Source organism: Erpetoichthys calabaricus, chromosome 5 (genome assembly GCF_900747795.2).
Source record: "Erpetoichthys calabaricus chromosome 5, fErpCal1.3, whole genome shotgun sequence".
Classification (NCBI taxonomy): Eukaryota; Metazoa; Chordata; class Cladistia; order Polypteriformes; family Polypteridae; genus Erpetoichthys; species Erpetoichthys calabaricus.
Window position 1 is genome coordinate 68662366 of NC_041398.2, and position 16057 is coordinate 68678422.

Below are 16057 nucleotides of genomic sequence, written 5' to 3' on the forward strand. Positions count from 1 at the left end.
CAAAAAAGTGGTATCGGTGCATCCCTATTGTCTTCCATGGATGTCCAGGTCTTTTTGTGTTGCTGAGTTCACTAGTGCTTGCTTTCTTTCTCAGGATGTACCAAACTGTAGATTTTGCCACTCGTAATATTGGAGCAATTTCTTGGATGGGTTTTTTCTGTTTTCGCAGCTTAAGGATCGCTTCTTTCACCTGCATGGAGAGCTCCTTTGACCGCATGTTGACTGTTCACAGCAAAATCTTCCACATGCAAGCACCACACGTCAAATCAACTCCAGGCCTTTTATCTGCTTAATTGATAATGACATAACGACGGACTTGCCCACACCTGCCCATGAAATAGCCTTTGAGTCAATTGTCCAATTACTTTTGAGCTCCTGAAATGAAGGGATTGTGTTAAAAAAAATGGTTTAGTTGCCTCACATTTTTATGCAATCGTTTTGTTCTCCCCACTGAATTAAAGCTGAGAGTCTGCACTTCAACTGCATCTGTGTTGTTTCATTTAAAATTCATTGTGGTAATGTACAGAACCAAAATTAGAAAAAAGTTGTCTCTGTCCAAATATTTATGGACCTAACTGTATATAGACATGAGTGTGGTATAGGTGAATGCATATGCCATTTTGGTATAGTCTCATTTTATGCCAAATATTAATAACAAACTATACTAGACCCTACAAATAGGCATTAACAAGTTGCGTATAATTTTAAGTGGATGGCAGATGTAGATTTTGTTTATAGTTAGGCTTTAGGACTTACCCAGTACCAGTCTGGCCACATCAACTAGGTTCAGGGATACAATGTTAGATCTAAAAGTGAGACACCTGCCTCACACCTGGCACTGATTAGCAGAGATTGTTTTATCTAAGGTCTCTCGCCATTTTGATCAATAAGAAATAGGAGGGGCTTTAGGAATTTAGCTTTGGAATAACCTAGATCTTTAAAACTGGTTACACTGAACTGAAAAGTCAAAGGAGTATTTGACCGTGGTTGTCTCAGCAGCATCTGAAGTTAAAATTGGCATGTTCTGAGGGAAATGCAACATTCTTCAAATACGATATTTGCCCAAAGTTATGGAACCCCCACCAAATTAGTTAGTTCAGGTGTTTTCAGCTCATTATTTACAGGTAATGTACATAAAATTAAGCATATAGCCATTCAATCTTCATTGGCAGTAGAATGGGTTTTCTGAAGAGTGCAGTGATTTTAAACATGGCACCATCATAGGATGCCACCTTTGCCACAAATGAGTACATGAATTTTCTGCTCTGCTAGCTCTGCCCCAGTCAACTTTAATTGCTAGTATTGTGAAGTGGAAGAATCTAGGATTAACAACAGTTCAACCATGAAGTGGTAGACTACACATACTCACAGAGCAGGAATCCTCTGGAAGTAACATTAGCATAAGAACCATACATCATGAGCTTCATGGAATGTGTTTCCATGGCTGAACAGTTGCACACGAGCCTAAGATCACTATGTGCAATGCCAAGCATCAGCTGGAATGGTGTAAATAATGTCACCATTGGACACTGGAGCAGAGGAAAAGAGTTCTCTGGAGAAATGAATCACACTATCTGACAATCTGATGGATGAATCTGGGTTTGATGGATGCCATCAGAACACTACCTGCTTGTCTGAATATTGCCTACTGTAAGCTTTGATGGACGAAAGATAATTATTTGGGGCTGTTTTTCGGGGGTTTGGGCTAATCTGTTTAGTTCCAATGAAGGGTACAATCAATGCTTCAACATAAAAAGACATTTTACACAGTAGTATGCCTCCAACTTTTTGTCATCAGATGGGGATGGCCCTTTTCTGTTCCAGCATGACAATACCCATATATACAGAGCCAGGTCCCCAAAGTTTGAGTTCACTATAGGAAATAGGAGAGGCTTTAGGAATTTAAAGCCCCCGGATCTTGAGTGGCCTACATAGTGCCCACACCTCAGCCCTATTGAGCACCTTTGGATTGAAAGGTCCAAAATCAGTATCTGACCTCACAAATGCCCTTCCGGCTAAATGGGCTCAAATTCCTACAAACACACTTAAAGGTTTTGTGCAAAGTCTTTCCGTGGGGTAACTCCATATTAATGCCCATGATTTTGAAATAGTATGTCCAAAAAATTCATATAGAATGTCCACACATATTTGGCCATATAGTGTATTTTTTCTTAATAGGGCTAGACATGAAAAGTAGCAGACTGGGTAGTAGGGAAAGCTTTAGCCAGTTCCTTGTTTACACTAAAAGTATTTTGAAAGACTTGAATAGTTCTGAAATATATGGAAGATCCATAGGGGCATCATCCAAATTGAGAAGAATGTCACCAGCCAAAAGAGATTCAATAGTTTTTGTTATGTTGGCAAATGGTATGAGTGGCTATAATGTAATAGCCTCAGCCTGCCCCATCAGTGGTAAGTTAAGGAGATAAGGGGAGAATGGACTGCTCTGCCTTGACTCCTTCCTAATTAGAAAGAGGGTGAGAGATGTGCGAATTTGTGAACAACATTGCTAAGGGAGTGCAGTACTGTATTACAATTTATTAATGCCTACAAACTCTGTACTAAAGCCCATACTGTCTAAAACCTGTCAACGAAATACCCTGTTTAGCCAATGAAATGCTTTTTTTCAGCATTTAGTGAGTTCTCCATTCAACAGGATATGGAAAGAATGAATCTGCATCAATTATAAGGAATCCATGCAGACTATTCAAGAACCAATCTCTGTGGACCAGAGTGGAGCAATTTATGAATAACATATTGGAGCTGGTGAGTTGGAAATTCAGTAAAGAGTTTAGCATCTTCATTCATTAAGGTGAATGAACTGAAACACTGGTTCTTAGTGAGCTCTTTGGATTTCTTTAACTGGAGATTGATAATCTGCATTTAGCTTTTGAAGTTTGAATAATAATATAAATAAATAGTGTTGTATTAAGTCTCCATCTGCTACCTTGAGTTTGTAAGTGATGATGATGATGCATTTCAAGAAGTAAGCTATTTTGATCAGATGGATTAAGTACATACAGCTTTTAATGGAAGATAAATAGCCTTGATACAAAGGGGGTGTGTAAATGCATTCAGATATTATGTTCTGTCCCTTCCCACGCTTTCTTCTATGGCCCTCCAAGTAAAGACTAAACTAAACAGAATGTTAAGGGCATCTTCTAAGTGTACCAGTACTTTAACAGGCTAACAGGAGGCGGAGTGGTGGCTCTGAGGCTAAGGATCTGCGCTGGTATCCCGAAGGTTGCCGGTTCGAATCCCCGTCACTGCCAAAAGAGATCCTACTCTGCTGGGCCCTTGAGCAAGGCCCTTAACCTGTAATTGCTCCAGGGGCGCTGTACAATGGCTGACCCTGCGCTCTGACCCCAAGGGGTATGTGAAAACTAACAAATACTGTTGTAAGTCGCTCTGGATAAGAGTGTCTGCTAAATGATGTAAATGTAAATGTAACTCATTGAAGAGGGAAGAGATGTTGCCATTTTGTGCTTTAAATGTAGTGGCAGGCAAGGAATGCCTGTTCCACCCCTCTCCACTGACTTTTGCAATAATAAAGTATAACAAAAAACACTAATCTAGAAACAGGGGTTAGAAAGAGGAGAATAAAAAAAGGACTTACTGAAGAAATAAAAATGAACCAACAGTGTAAATTTCACTTAGCAAAGGAATTCAAAAGTAAATGCCAGGAAACCATCTGGAATACTGCTAGCAAAGGATGAGAGGATACATAATGTCTTAATTAGTAAACCGTCATCATAAGAATTTCTTTTAAAGAGCCATGAAATGCCTGCAACAAACAATTTGAGAAGTCATTAAATTAGAGAGAATCCTGTAATATTTAGTTTCTTGTCCACCTGAAGTATGTCTGCCTTAGAATCAAATAAATGGTAGGAGTTTCTCAGTCTATGCTTCAGGAACACTGGGTAAAGCAAAAATAGTCACATCTCAACTTTGTTTATCCTCTTGATAACTGAATTGGTCATACTCTTTCTTCGGGTCATCATCGGGCTGAATTCAAGAAGAAATATTAATATAGATGCCCTTGTGGACAATTTCCGGTGTCTTAGGGCTCGTTTATACTTCACTCTCAGAACGCGTACGCGCACGCATCATGGCTGCCACGCGTTCCCAGCATTCATTTGACACGTCCTCTGAGCAGGTCCTCAGACATTAATGTGACACGTGCGCGAGTTGCAGTACCAGCAAAAAGTCGGGGGGCACAGTGTGATAAAAGTTGGAATGTGACGTCAGAGTCAATGTTTACTATCTACATGCGACAGAAAGCCTCTATGCGGATCCTACGAGATCGATGTGTGTGCTTCGATGTTCGATGAATGGTTCATATTTCGCGGGTGGCTCTGGAACGCGATGGAGGAGGGATTACTGTATTTTGTGATTAAAGTGGAAATTTCAGCTTTAATCTCGAAATGTCCACTTTAACATCGTAGTTTACGTTATTATTAAAGCAGACTGTCGTAAACATCATCCCAGTTTTTAATCGCTATGAGCTTCTTGGACTTCTTCCCGACCTGACAGCAGCGGCAAGCAGCAATAGATCACCACACAGAACACATTAAATGTATGATATTCCAACTCTCTGCAAATTTAGAATCTTTAGATTTATACTTGATATCACTTTCATGATGAAATGCATTAAAGAATGTATGTTGCATTTTACGGATAAATTGTTAATTTCGTTTAAATAATGAATGCTGTAAATAATTACACACATGGGGGTGACACGGTGGTGGAGCGGTAGCACTTCTGTCTCGCAGGGAGTCACGTCGCTGGTATTCACTGCTTGGAGTTTACATGTTTTCCTGCTGGGTTTCCACACTGTGTTCCAGTTTCTTTCCAAAGATATGCAGATTTGGTGACACTAAAATGATGCTAGTGTATGTGAGTGCTTGTATTCACCTTGCGATGAGCTGATGCCCTGTCTAGGGATTGATTCTGTCTCGTGCCCAATGCTAACTGGAATGGGCACATAGCTGGATTTAATCATTAAACATCCTTTTCAGAGATATTGCGGTAAGGTGTCATCGGAATTTAATGGATGTTCCAGGCAATTCACAACACAGCGAAGCCGAACCTGTTTTCACCGTGATAATATCTCGCACTGCCACCTGGTGGTTTCTTCCCAGATTTACGTAAAATACACAAGCAAGTATAAACAGTAAAACGCTTGCGTAGCAGGAGCGTCTGCTGTAGCATGCATCACGTCACGTGAAGTATAAACCCGGCCTTACTGTGTCTGTTGGCATGTCTTAAACAGCAAATGATGAGGTCACAGGGTCTGATCTTACCCATTTATTTCAAGAAGATTCTTTGCACTGTTCAGTCCCTAGTGCAATGTTTTGCAAGTCCATTTTGTTCTTCCTTTTTTTTTTTTTTTTAATACTCTCTTAGACCACCAACTTCAAGTGCTGCAATTTTGACATTGAAGGCTTTTCTTTAAAATGTTAAGAAGTGTTGCACTGCACTAGGCTTGCAACATTATTGCCCTTGCTTTGGTGGAATGAGGATGAATGGAAAGACTGTATTAATCAATGTTTGCTCCTTAAGAATATGCAGTATTCTGGTGTTTTTGTAGCTCTGTCTTTAAGGCATTTAATCAGCTAACAATTTTTTTGTCTGTGATAACAGTAGTTATCTTTATGAACTTCACACAGATCATGCATTTCAGAATACATTTAATTAAAGTGTATTTTGGTATTTTTTGTTACATGTATGCACAGGTAAGTAATTTGGTGGATGAAGGCTTAATCAAGCTGAAATTGAAAGTCTGTACATCTCAATACAATAACTTCAGAAACATTAGTGAATTCAGTCATTTTTATTCTTAAAGAATATATTTGAAAAAATAAATATATGGTCTTATGAATGAAGCATTGCCTTATGATGTAACAATATAGAATTCCAACCTTACTGGTAGGGTGTTAAATAAAGAATCCTGCGGTATATTGTCACACAGTATGGTGTAAGATCTCAAAGAATGTTACATAAAGCAGCACTGAATTCAATATTATGGTGGTAGCATATTTAGCAAAATTTCTGCAGGCAGTGTGTTAAAACAGGAAGATAAAAATGAGGATGTTGTATCTCCTGAAGTATTAAACAAAGGATGCAGGTTGTAACTGGAGAAGTCAGGAAAAGGAATATGCGGGGGTCACTTGAGTACAGTTAAATAAGATTATCAGTGACTGCTCAGAGAAATCCCACCTGCTGTCTATCCTCTAGGCATTTTGCTAACAACCTGTGGAGTCACTGCATGTGTATGCCATTTGTACTATGACTGTAATGCCATAAAATTAGAATAGTGTATATGTAGTCAGCAGTGACTTCATAATGGCTGTCTTATAATTTAGAACGTCACATTTAAATTTGAATTATTATATTTATTTTTTGTAAATTTCAGTACTCATTGCACAGGAAAAATCCAGACTACCTGAAATAGATATAGAGTAGGGTTTAACATGACACTAGAGATGGGTACAGCTAGTGCTAATGCAGTTTACTGTTAAGTAAACAATTTTCTTACATTTGTTTATCTGCCAATAGTCCCTCATGTAGTGGCAGGCTAGTAATTTGTTCTTCCTGCCCTTCTGTAATTGTTTTTGTGCAGACACAGCTAGTTGGACAGTGCATTGCACAAATACCTAACATCTGGCCAGGCATGTGAATCAAACAAATAGTCCTAATTATATTTTCTCTAGGATCTTATCGGACTTGAACCTAATAGGTGAATGTCTGCTTAATTCACATTTTTAAATAAGTAAATAAATGAAAGAAAATCCGGGCTTTGTCACTTCATTTTAGAGTTATGTTTATTGTCATAGTTAACAAGCAAGCAATCATTTGTAATAGTTGCCTTGCTGTCTGCCTGTTTTTAGGTGTCAACATGTCTCATTCTACATAGGATAAAATTTTAAAAACAGTCACAGGTGGTGAGGTCAACAGTGTTGATACTTACCAGGTTTGATTTCAGATGTGTAACATTTTGTAACATTTTCAAGTTTTCAACTCCTTTAGCCCTATTACTTTTAAGTAATTTGTATTGAAGCTAAAAAGCAAAATTCAATCAAAACATTATGCCAAGCATCAGTTATTGCTTTTCCAAAGAAAAATTAAGACCTGCATCAATTAGATCAATGTCTCCTCTGAATAAATTATGTTAAGATCTTGACAAACATTTTCAGTAAAAAAATAGAAAAACTATTTCCTTAATGTTAAGATCAAACAGCATCAAGTTAGTATATCTCTGTAGTGTGTTCATTTGATGATTATGACCCTATAAATCTTATAAAGGCAGATACTTTTTGTATCCAGCTTTCGGTACTTGTTTTATTTAATATATTCTCCTACAGAATCCGAATCTTAAGAGTTTTTACCATGTCTAGGATTCAGAAAAAAGTCTTTATAATAGAGTTGAATGAAGTTATCTCTTTGCAGTAGTTCACAAATTTCAGTTTGCCCTCATTATAGTGCATAAATTAAAGTATTTTATACTACTTCAGAAGCCTTGATTAGCAATAATTTAAATTTTAATTATTTCAGATTAAAACGTGGAACCAGGCAATGGTGTCCGTTATAACCAATGCTTTGTACAATTGCTTTTGAACCATTACCTGTTTATTTCCAGAAGTAGTAAGATATAAAAAGGATCATAAGTAAAGTGCTTGACTAGAAAATAATACCTTTGTGCTGATGATATGGTGCTTCATAACTCAGACCAACATTCGTCTATGCTGTTAATATTTCATTTACTAGAAGAATGTTATAAGATTTGCAAATTCAAAACTAAACTCTCTATTATAAAAAAAAAAACTTACAACGAGACATGATCTTTTGAAGAGAGACAGATTACAAGAGAGACAGGGAGTCAGAGAGACACTTTCACATCCCGCGACACCGTCAAGTCACGTCATACTGACATCCTTTGGAAGCAATTCACGCCGTACTTTCAAACATTTTCAAACAACATCACGGTCATCTAACCTCTCAGTTGTTTGTACGCCCTACTTACAACCATTTTCAAACAAGAACAAGGTCATCTAACCGCTCAGTTACATTATTAATGCATATCTAAAAGACAAAGCTAATCATCTCATCTTTATTAAATCTAATCAAGCAAAACTTAGAACGGAACATATCCAAGGTCTCATTGATCACGTTCAAAATTCAAATATCAATAGTTCAGACAAATTCAAAATAGGTAAAGCAGTAATATTACCATCATCATATCAAGGTAGACCAAGAGCATTGCAACAGTTACTGTATATCATGATGCAATGGCAATATCCCGAACTATCGGATGGCCAGATTTATTTATTACAATGATGTGCAATCCACAATGGCCAGAAATCCTCAGATTCTTGAGAACAATGCCACCGGCTACATCGACTCTGGATATTCCCACTTTCATAAGTAGATTTTTTATCAGAAAGACTTATTTTTATTGAATGAACTTGAAATGGTGTTTGGTCAAATCAGAGCATAAATTTACATGATCGAATTTCAAAAACGGGGTTTGCCTCACATGCATTTATTGGTTACTTTGCAAAATAAATTATCAACTGCTGATGATGTAGATCACTTTGTCTTTGCTGAAATTCCAAACAGAGAAACCTATCCTGAATTATGGTACAAAGTCATTAAACACATGTCTCACGGACCTCATTTAAAAGATTCAGTATATTGGGACTCAAAAGAAAAAAAGTGTTTAAAGAAATTTCCAAAAGTGTTCATTCAAGCAACAGATATGACTAAGGCTGGCTTTCCTGATTATCGCCGAAGAGATAATCGTCATGAACAACACACTTATCATGGAAAGAAAGATGGTAAAATTGTGATGCTCGATAATTCAATGATTGTACCATATAAGCCATATTTGCTCAAACGATTCAATTGTCATATTAATGTTGATTATTGTGCATTGGTTATGAGTATTAAGTACCTCTACAAGTACATTCATAAAGGGCACGACAGAGTATGCATAACTTTAATGAAAGAACAGGCACAGGGCGAAGTTCAAGCATATTTAGATGGTCGATATGTCAGTGCAATGGAAAGCGGGTGGCATTTAATGGAATTGCCAATGCACGGTCGAAGTCATTCTGTTGAATTATTACCGATTTATTTACCAGGTCAGAATATGATTCAATTTAAAGAGGGCAAAGAAGCAGAAGCTTTAGAGGTAGTAAAAAATAGAAATGCAAAATTATTGCCTTATTTTGAACTTAATAAAACAGACGTAAATGCAAAAGCATATATGTATGCGCAAATTACTCAACATTACACATGGCAAAAACAAAAAAGAGTGTGGCATCCAATAAAAATTAATTGGAAAAGTGTTGCTCTATTAATTATTGTATCACCAAAAGATATAGAACAGTTTCATTTAAAATTGTTGTTACGTGAATCGAAAAGAGTGACGTCATATAAAGATGTTCTAACTATTGATGGAACTAAGTATGGTACTTTTCAAAAAGCGGCTCGAGCAGCTGGGTTATTTAAATCGGACAACTATATGTTTGAAATGATGTCCGATGCCACTTCTGTAATGATGCCTGACAAATTAAAACACTTCTTCGTGTACTTAATTATGACGGGTGAAGTTGATGCTTTGCAATTATGGGAAGTGTTCAAAGGATCATTATCCGAAAAGTCGAATGAACAAACAGCTCTTTTGATCATCAAAAAAATGTTAGAAGCAGAAGATTTACCGATGCAGCAATTTGGACTTCCAGAAGAAATAGACGAATGGGGTAAAGAAAGAGAAAACACCAGATGAAAATTTAACAGTGGAAGACCATAAAAAATGATATCAGAAAAGTTAATTCAAAATATCGTTTTTACTAAAGTTTTAAAGTAAAATTGAACATAATACATATGTAACAATATGTAACAATTCCCATGAAAAAAACAATCTCTGTAAATTGTATTTCCGAAAAAACAAACCCGAGCAGGGGGTGAAGCCCCCTAGTCTGAATATAAGAATGCCTTTTCCAGTGAATTCTGTTGTATACCAGACCAAGCTACATAATTTTTTTCCATTTTTGATTGTTGTATAAGAACAGGTTAAATAGCTGGGAAATGTTAATTACAAGGAAACATAAATATATTTTTAAACACATTTCAGTAATCAATGGAAAAATGTCAAACAAGATAATAATAGTTGGTCCTCTATCCATCTTAATGCATATATTTTAAGCTGAAGGAGGCATGGAACTACCTAACAATTACATTACTAGATTGCAAATATGTGTACAATGGTACATCAGAAATTGGCAAAAATCCAAAAAGCTACACCTGTTTGGTTAGCCATGGAAAGGTTATCTTGTTCCAAATTTTTTGAGTGATTTTTCTGTGTGTTCTAGCCAGCACTAATTGTCACTTTATCAGCAACCTAGTGATTCATTATTTACCAAAGATATGGAACAAATGTAGGACACAATTAAAAGCAGAGAAAATGATGTATGTTGCTCCTATACATGATAGTTTGCTACCTTCTTTAACCTAAGGAGTTTTCAGTCTGTGGATGTTGCTAGAGATTGTGCCATTTAAAGATCTCAATATTGATAATGTAGTTACATCTCTTGAACTATTATGTCCTAAATGTAATCTTCCAGTAACACATTTTTTTCTATGTTTAAATTACAAACTTTGATAAAAGCAACCTACCCAACCAACCTAATCTTTCAGCAGTGTCTTTTCCTGTGGTGACACTGGTTATTTTGTATAAAGATTCAGGCAGTGTGTAAACAGTACATGAAAATGTCTCATGAATCTCATCCCTTGGTTAAATGTAAGAAAGGGATTTCTAATGAAAATATCAGAAAAATAATGGAATTCAGTTTTGCATGTTTTGGGCAAAAACCTGTCTCTATCTCTTGGATAGCCTAGGACTTAAAATCACTTTTATTGCCTTAACATCAGTATTTGGAATACTTTCATTTGGGTTAAGTGTGGTATGAAAAATCAGTTGTAACATCTTATCTATCACATGCTTCTTGCAGTAAGACTTTACTGTTTTTTGAAATTGTCAGGAACTCCTTATAGTGTAATTCAAATAGGAGTGTGCGATATGTATTGTCTAAAATAGCATCTTAATTGTTGTTTTAACGATATACGTTCACTGTCTCATGATACCTAATGGGATAAGCTACTGTCATGCTACCTAGCTTTCTGTGTGCCAGGCAAAAAAAAAAAAATTAATTTGAACAAACAATGTAATTGGTGTGAACAAATTATTTTTATTTCCATTAGAATCATTTGTCTATAGGGCACATTTTATTTTGCAAGGCATCTTGGTTGGGGTCATTCCAAAGCACTTTTTTTTTTTTTTTTTTTTTTCCATTATTTAAAACTCTCACACAGATCCTGGCCTACTCACCCCACTCCATCCCTCCCCAACTCGTATTTGAAGTACAGTAATGACAGTTATGTTAAAGCAACGATGAAGCAGAACAGAGATGCTGTGCCTGCCAACCTGTGGTGTTGTGGGTCCATAGCTCTCTTAGCAAAAGCCACTTTTAAATAAATAATCACCGCACTCGCAGCGTAGCGAGGGAGTGTGGTAGTGTGGCTGAAGCGGTTCCCAGGTGGATTTGTGCTGCGGACGTTTCTCACCTAAGTGCACAGGTAAGAGATGGTCCGCTCCGTTATTGTTCCCAGGAACTATTGATTGCCACAGCTGCCACGTCCATTATACAGTAATCCCTCGCTATATCGTGCTTTGACTTTCGTGGCTTCACTGTATCGCGGATTTTATATGTAAGCATATTTAAATATATATCACGGATTTTTTGCTGGTTCGTGGATTTCTGCGGACAATGGGTCTTTTAATTTCTGGTACATGCTTCCTCAGTTGGTTTGCCCAGTTGATTTCATACAAGGGACGCTATTGGCAGATGGCTGAGAAGCTACCCAACCAGAGCGCGTATTACGTATTAAATAAAACTCCTCAACTATATTGTGAGCACGGGGGCTGTTCGCACCCCTACCTTCACATTGCTCTCTTCCTTGCTGGGCTTACACATGGCCGCTTTATCAAAGTGATATGCTTCCCGCACTGTGCTTCGCATACTTAAAAGATCAAACAGCACGTATTGATTTTTGATTGTTTGCTTTTTTCTCTCTCTCTTGCTCTGACATTCTCTGCTGCTCTGACATTCGCACCCCTAGACGATACGGACGCTCGTCTAAAAATGCTGATTACCTTCACGTTGCTCCCATCTGTGCAGCTGCTTTGTCAAGCAACATGCTTCCCGCACGGTGCTTCGCATACATAAAAGCTCGAAGGGCACGTATTGATTTTTGATTGTTTGTTTCTCTCTCTCTCTCTCTCTCTCTGACATTCTCTGCTCCTGATGGAGGGGGTGTGAGCAGAGGGGCTGTTCACACACTGGCCTAGAGGATACGGACGCTCCTCTAAAAAATGCTGAAAGACTACCTTTACATTGTACATCCTTGCAGCTGCTTTGTCCGGCGGGGCTTTGCATACTTAAAAGCCAAACAGCCCTATTGATTTTTGTTTGCTTTTTTCTCTCTCTCTGACATTCTGTGCTCCTGACACACACTCCTTTGAGTGGGAAGATATGTTTGCATTCTTTTAATTGTGAGACGGAAGTGTCATCTCTGTCTTGTCATGGAGCACAGTTTAAACTTTTGAAAAAGAGACAAATGTTTATTTGTTTGAATAAAGATCCTGTCTCTCTACAACCTCCTGTGTTTCTGTGCAAATCTGTGACCCAGGCATGACAATATAAAAATAACCATATAAACATATGGTTTCTGCTTCGCGGATTTTCACCTTTTGCGGGGGGTTCTGGAACGCAACAACTGTGATCGAGGAGGGATTACTGTAAAGAGAAGCCCGAGACGGTTAAAAGGGAGGAAAAAATAAAGAGAACGGAGGTTGTGGAGGAAAAGCAGGAAGCAGTGAGGAGAGAGAGAAAGTCGGTGCGGGAGAACAAGCGAGCAAGAGCAGGCTCGCGGCAGCTTATGCAGGCAGCCAGGGTGTTTGGCCGACACCTGGGGGAGTAGTAGTTGTGGTCGCTACCGTAGGAATTACTTCGAAGAGCGGGAGTGACCAGAAGGAGGGTGACTCTCCGCGTGAGGCTGCGGAAGGCAGCTGGAGTTGGGACTTGGGATGTGGTGTCCCCAGCGTGACAGCCTTGGTTGTTGGGGAATCCCAAGTCGCTGTCAGGAGGAGCCGACCGGAGCCAGGGATCGGTGAGGCAATCTTGACAGCAGGAGCAGGCATAGAGAAGGTCAGCTACAAGTAGGGCGACTCCCCTGTTGAGAAGCCCAGACGGGGGTAGCAGGGGAGTCGCAGGTATTAAGGCACCGGGCTTCTTCTTGTTGGTTTTTAAAAGAATGCTTCCTGTTATATGTTAACCTCGTTATTTTTAAGAAGACTTTTTTCTATTGTTTTTAACCTCCACATTTTCACTTGATTTTATTGGATTATTTATTGACTTTTGAAACACTGCACTCTATTTTGAACACTCTTTTGTTTTGTAGGATTTGTAAATAAAAGCACTTTTGCACCTTGTACCATCCCCTTGCTGTGTTGTTGCCTCACTGTCTAGCTCATCGGTAACATTACTGACGGTGTAGGGTTCAAGTGCTCCCGGACAGAAGATGGGAGCATGAAGCCGAACCCGCATCGTCACACAACCGTTCTATTCAAATTGATGTATACATCTGAACTGACCATGGTTTGGTGAAAAAGAAAAAAAAATCTTTTGGCAGCTTTTTAAAAAAAAAAAAAATTAAAAAAAAAATAAAAAACAGGAATTTAGAGAAGGCAAGTCTCTGCACAATGAAATTGAAAAGGAGGTCAAGAGCTGCTTGATGATACCTGAAGTGGACAGGTGATGTAAATCCACTTGAGTGGTGGAAAACAGAACAAGTACATTTCCACAAATTGGGGGGAAAACTTGCAAAAAAGTACTTTTTGTAGCCCTGTCTCAAGCAGCCCTACTGAGAGGCCTTTCTGCACCGGAAGAAATGTAACATGTAACCATGCTGTTCTGAAGCCAGATGCAGTGGACAGACTGGTGTTTCTGTCGCACAACTTGAAGTTTCCTTTGTAGAATTTTACAAGTGTTTTATTTTTCCTGATATGTTTCTGCAATATTGGACAGAACTTGAACTTTATAATTTGTTTATAAATGTTATAGATTTGGGTTGTTTGTATTTTTGTGTAATATATGATGGAACTTGTTTACAAATGCTTTTTTTTGTGCAGTATTTGACAGAGCTTTGGATTTTTACACTATAGTACAGTATGTTAGATTTTTGTTCTTGTGTGTATGCTCTACAGTTCACCTTACAGCAAAGCAGTTTATGTTGATCCACACTGTAATTTTCATGCCCTGTTGTTCAATTATGATTAGCATTTTATTCCCTTTGGATTCATATCTTGTTTACATCTCTTCTCGGTACTCGAATGTGGCACTTGGTGCCACTGCCCACCTGCCAAGTTGTTTTGCCTGCCTAAGTTAAAGTCATCCCTGATGGAGGATCGCAGGAATCGTGGGAAAGAGGGGTCCTTTCATCGGATTGGCTGGCCCAGCACTGTTTCAGCCATGGAATGGCCAAATGGGAAATGCAGCTTGATGGCTGAGGTCTCCAGGACTCTAAAAATATCCAAATCTTATTATGTGATATCATCTACTGTTAAATTCTGCTCCGTTCTTCTAAAATTTGTATTTATTTATTTTTTTTACTTCTAAAAATTTTTTTTATTTTATACTGTATTGAGGATTTGTTCTGTGTATTGTATTGTATTGACCCCCTTCTTTTGACACCCACTGCACGCCCAACCTACCTGGAAAGGGGTCTCTCTTTGAACTGCCTTTCCCAAGGTTTCTTCCATTTTTCCCTACAAGGTTTTTTTTGGGAGTTTTTCCTTGTCTTCTTAGAGAGTCAAGTCTGGGGGGCTGTCAAGAGGCAGGGCCTGTTAAAGCCCATTGCGGCACTTCCTATGTGATTTTGGGCTATACAAAAATAAACTGTATTGTATTGTTTAGTGTATGAAATGTTGTTGCGCAGGTTGACTAAGTGCTGATCTAACACACATGGCTAGTCATGGAATAGCAAGTCCATGGCTCAGAAAAAGAGGACTGTTTTAATAAAACATTGCGCCCCGCATGTGTGCAGGCTCTAATCGGGTGCGAGCGTGCTTCACTTAGAGGCTGGCTAGGGGTGCCTGCCTAATCACAAGACGTGTGTGTGAGTGAGTGTGTCAGGCAGGTGTCTTATTAATTCCTTGGTGGGTGCTGCTCATTTGCACCTGCACACATTAAAAGCAGTACTTTAAAAGGGGCCTGCGCTGGACAGAAGGGAATAGTGGATAAAAAAAAAAGACAAGCCGTGTGGACAGCATCGGCTGGGTGGCAGGACGAGGCAGCCAGCTAGTGGGAAAAGGCAACGTGGGGGATATTCCCATGATGGAGTGAAGGATTTGCGCTGTAGGGGTGGATCATCCCCACTGAGTTAGTGTTGTGTAGTGGGTGCGATCGTGGTGGAGCGCCCTCTAGGGATCCGTGGTATGCCAGAGCAAGCGAGAAGGAAGATGAGAGGACAATTGACCCCGAGCGGTCTGACCAAAGTTTCTAGAGAGAAGCTAAGACAATGGTTGGGTTGGAGAGGACTGTTTCTGCTAGTGCCTCCGCCAGCTGCACAAAGCAGTAGGTGAACTGGTGAAATGAAGTAGATGTTGGACTGGGGACGTTGGATGGAACAAGAGCCCCAATGACTGTGATGGATTTATTCTTGTTTTAAATTTTGGATTTTAATCACATGGAATTTCACTGTTTCAATGGACTATTTATTTATGGAAGAGAGCACTTGCACTTTGGACACTTTGATTTGAATTGTTTTAATAAAAGCACTTCTGCACTTTATTGCACCTACCCCATGCTTTGTGTATGAGTGTTCTCATTTGCTCGGCTCATCCCTCAAGTACATTCTAGGCCAGGGGTGGGCAGATTCAGTCCTGGAGGGCCGCAGTGGTTGCAGGTTTTTGTTCCAACCCAGTTGCTTAATT

At 38.7% G+C, this 16057-nt stretch overlaps 1 protein-coding gene across 2 annotated transcripts in view; it reads left to right on the top strand.

The window, feature by feature from the left end:
- The window catches only part of zfyve28 (zinc finger, FYVE domain containing 28), a 469608-nt gene that overhangs the window by 33458 nt on the left and 420093 nt on the right, over positions 1-16057 (top strand). The gene's annotated exons all lie outside the window — the stretch shown is intronic.